The sequence below is a fragment of the Schistocerca nitens genome, chromosome 11 (genome assembly GCF_023898315.1).
Source record: "Schistocerca nitens isolate TAMUIC-IGC-003100 chromosome 11, iqSchNite1.1, whole genome shotgun sequence".
NCBI classification, from domain to species: Eukaryota; Metazoa; Arthropoda; class Insecta; order Orthoptera; family Acrididae; genus Schistocerca; species Schistocerca nitens.
This window is the reverse complement of record NC_064624.1, coordinates 157,196,220-157,205,802: the sequence shown is the minus strand read 5'-3', so window position 1 is coordinate 157,205,802 and position 9,583 is coordinate 157,196,220. Positions and strand designations below refer to the sequence as shown.

General features: G+C 36.8%; 1 non-coding gene across 1 annotated transcript; it reads right to left on the bottom strand.

Moving 5' to 3' along the window:
• Positions 1 to 7,280: 7,280 nt before the first annotated feature.
• Trnat-ugu (transfer RNA threonine (anticodon UGU)) lies at positions 7,281 to 7,355 on the bottom strand. Its single transcript has one exon. It is a non-coding gene; the product is annotated as a tRNA-Thr (tRNA).
• Positions 7,356 to 9,583: the final 2,228 nt, after the last annotated feature.

The following is a 9,583-nucleotide window of genomic DNA, read 5'->3' as shown; positions in this document are numbered from 1 at the left end:
TTTTTATCAGTTCTACATGAGTACATAAAATGCACATAATTTGTTTTTCATTATAAGTGTCAATCACTCATAGTGATATCTGAAACTGAGCTCATGATTTAATGTATAGTTTACTGCAATAGGTGTGCAACTGGTGGTACTTGCAGAATTGTAAGATTCAGTTTTTGGATTCTGCTATCTCTCAATTGTACAGTCACAGTTCTTTTATTCTGGACTATGCCATACAGTACTGAGAAGTTCACAATCCATGTTGCTTATTCACTACCTGTACTAATTAAAGTTACTGCTCTTAAAATATCTTGGCAGGCTGCTCTACCACTTGTTTTTATTCATAAGTTTTTGTTTGTGTGAAGTAATGGTATCTTATTACACATCTTTGATTAATATTAATGGTACACGGAAAATAAAAAGTTACTGTGAAAGTAATTACCTTTTCTATGTTTTCTTGTATCATGTCCTGACATGAGGTCCTTCCTAGACAAGATTATACCTACTTAACCCAGAGTCCTTTTTTGTAGCTCTTTGTTTTAGGTACATATCAAAAAATATTTATGCTGGATAGCACCTTCATGCATGTAGATCTGGTGCAAGCGTTACTGCTCTTATTTACAACAACAGTGTTCTGTTACTGTGTGTACTAACCCAAAGAAATACTATTATTAGAACATTCTACCATTCTGTCAAAAGGAAGGAATTATCTTTGATCCAAGAGCTATAGTGCTTATCCCTGAATTAATTATAATTTTGGTGATTAACACAAACTGAATTCAATATTATTCATCTGTGAAAGATAATTTTAATCCAGAAAGTTACGCAAATGCAGTGAAAGGTTTCATGTACCTTTTTATTTATTCTATTTAGCCTTCAGCAGTATAACACTATTTAGCCAAGGTTTCCTGTACTTGGAATGTGTTTATTGTTTATGGATTCAGCATCTCAACAAACTCATTGCATTAGTATGTAGACTACTCCATAATTTCATTGTAAGATGTGCATATGAACACTTTGTATAGGTATCTAGCCCCCATTTGTAATTTTAGTTTTCCTAAATTTGCCTGATGAACTTAGAATTGACGTAACAGTAACTCTTACAGGCATATCTTGTGTATGAAGAATAGAAATCCTTACAAAACTGACTCATTCCTCATATGATTTGTTTACTTCATAAAATAGAAACAAACACTTCAAGTGTCAATGAGTGCACTGTACAGTATAGCATTTAGTATTGGAGTTTTGGGCAACCTGTTTTTCCAGTTGGAAAGGAAGTTGCTTACAAAATGCTTTTTTTAATGTGCACTCCTCTCATTTTAGTTGTATGGGTAGCCACATTTTATGTTCAGTGCGTCATTAGGAAGCTTTTCGTCATCATCAGAGATTCCATATTTTCCCAGTGAAAAGCTAACCACAATATGTAACATTACTGACCTGGTTATATTGCTGGTATTCTTTCGTAATGCTAAACTTTTTAAGTCCCATTCTCTGAAATTGGTTGAAGATGTAGTCTTAGTTCAGTGATGGACATGACATCATTGATTTAAACATGAGTTTATTTCACATTTCTTAGTGCCAAAACACACAATGATGAAGATTAACTTCTGCTATAACTATTTTTGTTGTTCAAATAGACCAAGTCAGCTACTACACTTGATGAACTCTATAAACTGTGGCAGGTTCTTTCCAGGGCGAAGTTGTCATCCAAGTCTACAAAAAAGTAAATCTTCAGAAAATAGTATTTGCAAGAACTCAGTCACTGAAGCTTTACTAACACTTTAACACAGAGAAGTTATGTGGATGACTACAGACAGTTTTACAAATAAGTTCATTAAATAATTACACTGAGTGACTGTGACATTAAGATCTGCTCATATTAGTGACTTTGACATTGAAATGTTGAATGGGTGAGTGCACTCTATGGATTTTTACATTGAGATATTAAGATGAAAATAGCTAATCGTGACTCTGCCGTGGAGAAGTTACTATAATGATTACTAGGACCTAAATTCCTATTGCTATGTAAAGAGAACAATTTTGAAATTAGTGGCAATGACATTTGGTTTATCTATGTGATAGATGATTGGGAAATAAAAAGTTCGGTGGATTATTTTATTCATATCATACGTACTGCCGTGTGAATTTACCGAGCCTCTTGCAAATTTAACAGGATAGTAGTTGTCTCCATTCCTTAGTTGTTAAATTAATCTAATAACCAAAGCTATTTCCTAGTTCAGAAAAATTACAGCAAGAAAATTATAACTACACCTATGATTTTATAAACATACTTAAAGGTCGAAATAATATTATTATTTTCTGGGTGTGGAAACTTTAATGATGAATAACATTTTAGTTAATGACTTTTCACAAATAATAAAATGTTTAGTGATAGAGTGAAATGAGGGCTTTCAAATAATTTATGTCATTCTGGAAATAAACAATTGTTAGCTCACAATATGTTCCTGAGCATATGGCTTCTGAATAAAGCAAAATACAGATTTCTTTTAAAATAACACGTACAGTGAAAAATTAACTATACCATTGGCATTAGCAGAACTCAGTTAAACTGATAGATAATGAATTTTACTGAAACATTGCCTAAATACGAATTTTGGTGATTTATGTAAATGTGGTACATCTACTGCCAGCAAAATACAAAAATGAAGTAAGAAATTAGTCTAAGGAGTAGACTTAAGGCAAATGGAGTTACTCCAACTTGCTAAGTTTCAAGTTCCTCATCTGTACAATGGAAGTATGTATTCACCTTAAAAAAAGGAGTGTATAGTTCTAAAATCCAAATTGTTGCATGTCAATCAGTGTTTATGAAGCTACTGTTGATTGCTTTAGCTGGATTATGAAAACCTACCAAATTTGGGATATCATTAACCCAGCATACAGCTGCAAGTTTCTGATGGGAACACGATATTAAAAAACATAAAATGCTGTAAAATAATAATAGAGCACTTGTGCACATAGTACACAGATCTACAAAAGCAAACTTAAGAGAGTGGCACACAAGGGCAGCCAAATTAATATGACAAAGGTGGGAAAAAAGTAAGTAAAATATTCATTAATACTGAGGTACTTGTCACAGTTGTTAACACATTTATTCCACTGTAATTGCCTTACAATGGTCAACACCTTTGTGGAAGAATGTTGCCAGGCACGCACCTCTTTATCTGAAGCAAAGGGACAGTCATGAATGTCTTTCTTCAGCACTTTAAAAATATGGAAATCACATGGGGAGAGATTGGGACTTTATGGAGAATGTGTGTTTCCCAGTGAAACTTCTACAATGTTCTCTACACAGCCGTGGCAGGCGTTTTATTGGCAGGTTGCTTAAACTATGCTGCAGAGTTTTGTCTGGGAAGCCTTCACACAATCTCCATACAGTCCCAATCTCTCCTCATGTGATTTCCATATTTTTGGAGCCCTAAAGAAAGATTCTTGGCCATTTGTTTGGTTCACACCAAGAGGTGCACACACGGGTACAATCACGGTTTCTTAGAACACCACAAACATTTTTCCACGAAGCGATTGACCATCTTGACTCACAGGGGCATAAATGTATTCACAGCAATGGTGATTACTTTTCAAATACTGCACAGTTAACTTACTTTTTTCCATCAGTCTTGTTTTCATGGAGCTTTCATCTTGTGTTCTCTTTCCGAAGTTTTGCAGCACTGTAACTGAATATATGCCAACAAAAGAAGACAAATGTGACAAGGTTCAGATCCCATGCAGAGCCAATCACAAAATATTTTGATTTCATTCATCACTTTCAAATTATTTTTTAATTCTGCTATGTTGACTCAATGATAAATCTATAACGGCAGATCCATGATTAGGTTAGGATTTCTTAATTAACACATACTAAGATAGACTTTTCCATGTGAGCAGTGCAAAACTTCCCCTCTGCCTCCAACACTCCTCCCCCCCCCTCTCCACCACACAAAAATTCATAAGACCAATTTTGTTTATCAGTTTATTTGGGTGGCAGTGGCAGTGTGCGTAAACACAACTCAAACACACATACCTGACCAGTCTCTGGCTGCCACGGCCAGAATGTTAGCAGCAGTGCAAGACACTCAAAGTCTTGCCTTGGCAGCCAGAGACTGTGGCCACGTCTGTACATGTTGCGCTTGTGTGTTGTGTTGTGTGCTGTCTAAATCTAATGAAGACCTGTTTAGCCGAAAGCTGTGTTTGACAGTCTTTTCGTTGTGGCTAGCTGCGAATCAGTGACTCCACTATGTGGTGGGTAGCAACTATCCTTTTCATAATACTGTCAAACATATATCTTCCATTTTCATTGCTGTGAGAAGACAAAGCAATCCAGTTAAAATTACTGACATCACTATTTTAAACCTAATTGCTTTCGTTGTTATAACCAGTGCTCGATTTGTGATGGTATGACGTACCAATACCTCTGGTATTGGTACCTCTTCATTTTTATAAATCAAGCACTGGCCATAACTGTTACTACTTGTTTTATTCTTTCAAGATCATGTCGCATCCAAAACGTCAAACCAAACTGAACATATCTAGAAGAAACTGTTGTAAACAAGTGTTCATTTTCATAGCTCATTATGTACTCTCACAGACTGATCAATCTGAAGTTACAAGGAGAGGAGAGGTGATGTGTGGAAAGAATCAAAGGAAAAGAATAGAACACACGACAAGTAAGAAGCTGTATATCACTGGCCAAATGTGTTACAATTGGCTCATTATACCTTATTCTAAACATATAAACAGTGAATCTTTGCTGAGGCTCAAGTTGCAGTCTGGCAGAAATTTTCAGATGTCACTAATAGACCTGATGAGAGCGTAGGGGAACGATGCGGGAGACCTGCACCGCCATACTAGGGAAGGTCCTAGTGGAGGTGGTTTGCCATTGCCTTCCTCCGACCGTAATGGGGATGAATGATGATGATGAAGACAACACTACAACACCCAGTCATCTCAAGGCAGGAAAAATCCCTGACCCCGCCAGGAATCGAACCCGGGACCCCGTGCTCGGGAAGCGAGAACGCTACCGCGAGACCACGAGCAGCGGACCTAATATGCCTAATACAGCTGATGTCTAATAGTTCACAGTAAGCGAATAAATTATGAATAATTGAATATATTATAACAAAACATTCAACATTCCATACAGAACCAATTACAAAATATTTTAATTTCATACTTTTCACAGTTTTACAGTTGGAGAAATGTAAGCAAGTCAGCCAAAAAATATTATCCTTGAACCTACAATCATTAATGGATGACCACTGAACTCTTCTCAAAAGTGCGTGCTCCCCCCCCCCCCCTTTCCAAGACACACACACATTATGCAATGAGTCTTGATTCTGTAATAACTTTCTCTGGATGGGGATGGGAGCAGGGACTGTGAACAACACACACATAAAATGGGACAATACAACATATATAAAAGACATAACTCCTTTTGCAATAAACAAATTTATTTTACTGCAGTTGTTTTTAACATGTCATACTAAAAAAATCACATTCATTGCAACAGTAACTCCAACACAAGAGACACAAGTGTTATCCACGTCAATAAACATTTTATGACAGTGGGTTTTCACAGTGGAATGTAAACCATTTCATTTTCTTAGTGTATCTATGATATTACTACAGACAGTGACATAACATTAATATATTACTAGACACATTAATTTGGCACAGATGGTAAAATAAAAACAATGATCTTGGATTCTGGCTGTTGCCCATCCATAGTAACCACCACAGAAAATATAGGGAGGTGGCAGAGAATGTTTGGTTGTGCAGTCCTGTAGTCACTCTGTTGTGGTACTGGATTTGCAATGTGCTTCTGAAAATACATCAAAGATATATTGAATGAATTATTGAATATTTTTTGATAGAACCTAGCAGTAATGAAATGAACTAACATAAGTAGAATAACATCACTAGATGTCGAATTAGAATAACATCACCACATGTCAAATAAGAAAAGAATGAAGTACGTCCGGATCAGTAAAATGAATTTTGTATGTAGAACACACCACTCTGTCACCAATGAGGTGCCAACCAATCTCAAATGAAGTACCTAGGAGTAAAAACTCCTACATTTGAGTACATATTAAGTTTTTAAATGGTGGAACATATAATCAGCTAATCTCATCATGTATTGCTTTCACATTGCAACTGGGCAGCTGAAGATAGTGATGATACGAATTTACCGACAGTAATTATGTAGGTGCATGTTCAAGGCATTAAGCATTCTAATAGATCATTCACATTATATACATTTACTAATGTGGCTTGACATAAGTAAACCATCACAATTTCAAAAGAATAGAAATTTTGTCTACTCATTCATCATATTCTGTACATCCCACCAAGAAGGTGAACAAGAATAGAAATTTCTTCTACTCTACCACCAAGAAGGTGAACCCACAGGGAGCAAGTGAAGGTAAACATTAACAAAAGACAACCAAACATTGCTTAAGCTGTACACTATATTAACAAGAAACTATCACAATACTGCTTAATGCTAGTTCTGTTTGTGCCAGTTAAATGTGTTCTAGTGAATTAGAAAGAAATCTGCTGCTACTTCAGTTATATTAGGTAGCTGAGTGATGTCTCATAAGAAACTTAATATTTACTTCATTAATCAAGTATCTTTTCAAAGAAAACTGTAACCTAAATATGTAATTACATAGGACAGTTTACAACACACTACCTGCCATCCATCTAAAGAAGGAATCAAATCCTTGCACTAAGATAATCAGTGGAAGGAGTCATTAATGAGATATGTTTTAAATTTTCCTTTGAATTTGCTGGGATAACTAATTACTTGTTGTATGTTAGATGGGAACTTCTCAAATATCTTCATACCATAGTACATAATTTTGTTAAATCCTAGTTAAGGATGCAAAGTTTACACAAAAGTTATATTTCTGTCTTGTATTGATAGTGCAGATCAAATTTCAGCTTGAACTGAGTTTTTTCATACACTACACCTTCATTAAAATAACTGTTATTTGGCAGTGGCTAAGTCAGCCAATGACCGTCCTTTCTTGACACCTATGTGTCCGCTATAATGACTGGTTTTTTAGGCACCGCACAGCTTTCTCTCGGCTGCAGTACGATACACAGGAAGGCGAGAGCCAACTGTTGCCCTGTCCACCACCCCCACTGATGTACTTCCCACTGCTGCTGACAATGACAACAATAAAAGTAATCTCAATGTAATGATAATTAAATAGACACCCTAGCTGCAAGCAGGCGTTGATACACTTCATTGGGGACATGTTGAAAATGTGTGCCCCGACCGGGACTCGAACCCGGGATCTCCTGCTTACATGGCAGACGCTCTATCCATCTGAGCCACCGCGGGCACAGAGGATAGTGCGTCTGCAGGGACTTATCCCTTGCACGCTCCCCGTGAGATCCACATTCCCAACATGTCCACAACACTACATTCGTAGTGCGCTTAATAGATGTTTGCCCATCATACTCATTAGTCGTGGCAGATTAATCTACCAAGTCCCGTACGAGTTCGGGCATAGCGTGTGCGTTCGCACCAGAAGGTCAAAGGCCGGGAACCATGCAGACGCACTATCCTCTGTGCCCGCGGTGGCTCAGATAGATAGAGTGTCTGCCATGTAAGCAGGAGATCCCGGGTTCGAGTCCCGGTCGGGGCACACATTTTCAACATGTCCCCAATGAAGTGTATCAACGCCTGCTTGCAGCTAGGGTGTCTATTTAATTTTCATTTCATTTCTAGCAAAGCTGCATGGTCATCGACGGTAACTGTTCTTTCGAGAACAGATACTACCGTCATATATAGTTAATCTGAATGTATATTTTGCTCTATTTGAATTGCATGTGCAGCTCTTGTTCATTCTAAGTATGTGGAATGATGTATATAACGAGCAACCTTGCGCCATCATAGCTGTCTGTCAACCGAGAGGTTATTTTAATCAAAATTTAGAAGAAAACATAATAATTGTTTATTACTAAGTCTGCTATAGGTTCACAAAAGTGTTCAACAATGGCCACAAAAGCTTTTTATTACTATCTACTAATACAATCTGAGAGATGCTTAAAACAACTTTCCAAAAATTACTGTAAGCCACATTTTGTATTATTTTTCGATCTTTATTTACCAAGACCAGTTTTGAATCACTATCATCAGATGGTACATATTTATTGCATGTTTCCAGGTTTGTTGGAGTTGTGCAGCTGTGGCCAGGTGTGAACTGTACATACTTCTAACCACATTCGGTGCGTATATGTTTCGTGCTCTTGCCATAACTACATAAGCCACAATAATACTGCAAATATGCAACAAATATGTACCATATGATGATAAATCATTTGTTAACTTAAAACCAGTCATGGTAATTAGAAATTGAAGAATAACACCAAAGACAACTGGCTGCTGTAAACTTTTACAAAACTTTAAATCTGAACTGAAATTGCTTCTTCTGGCAACTTCTGCTCCAAAGATGGATATTTAACAAAAACCTTATGGTATAAAAGGACTACAATGATCGCTTGTGCTATTTAAAAGTAGATGTAAGCATTCTGTAACAGTAACATGAGCAGTGACAGAGACCAATATGTTCATTATCATTACTTTTCAGCCAATAAGCTAGCTGGTAATCTGTAAACAGCCAGTATGTAGCCATAAACAAAGACACAGAGTGTAAATCCAAAGTAATCTACACCATTTTGATAGAAGAAGACCAATGGTCCTTGGAACACAGCATTATTTTTAACTAATCAGACGAATGGAAAAACTGGTAGAAGCAGACCTCGGGGAAGATCAGTTTGGATTCCGTAGAAATGTTGGAACACGTGAGGCAATACTGACCTTACGACTTATCTTAGAAGAAAGATTAAGAAAAGGCAAACCTACGTTTCTAGCATTTGTACACTTAGAGAAAGCTTTTGACAACATTAACTGGAATACTCTCTTTCAAATTCTGAAGGTGGCAGGGGTAAAATACAGGGAGCGAAAGGCTATTTACAATTTGTACAGAAACCAGATGGCAGTTATAAGAGTCGAGGGGCATGAAAGGGAAACAGTGGTTGGGAAGGGAGTGAGACAGGGTTGTAGCCTCTCCCCGATGTTATTCAATCTGTATATTGAGCAAGCAGTAAAGGAAACAAAAGAAAAATTCGGAATTGGAATTAAAGTCCATGGAGAAGAAATAAAAACGTAGAGGTTCGCCGATGACATTGTAATTCAGCCAGAGACAGCAAAGGACTTGGAAGAGCAGCTGAATGGAATGGACAGTGTCTTGAAAGGAGGATATAAGATGAACATCAACAAAAGCAAAACGAGGATAATGGAATGTAGTCAAATTAAATCGGGTGATGCTGAGGGGATTAGATTAGGAAATGAGACATTTAAAGTAGTAAAGGAGTTTTGCTATTTAGGGAGCAAAATAACTGATGATGGTCAAAGTAGAGAGGATATAAAATGTAGACTGGCAATGGCAAGGAAATCGTTTCTGAAGAAGAGAAATTTGTTAACATCAAGTATAGCTTTAAGTGTCAGGAAGTCGTTTCTGAAAGTATTTGTATTGAGTGTAGCCATGTATGGAAGTGAAACGTG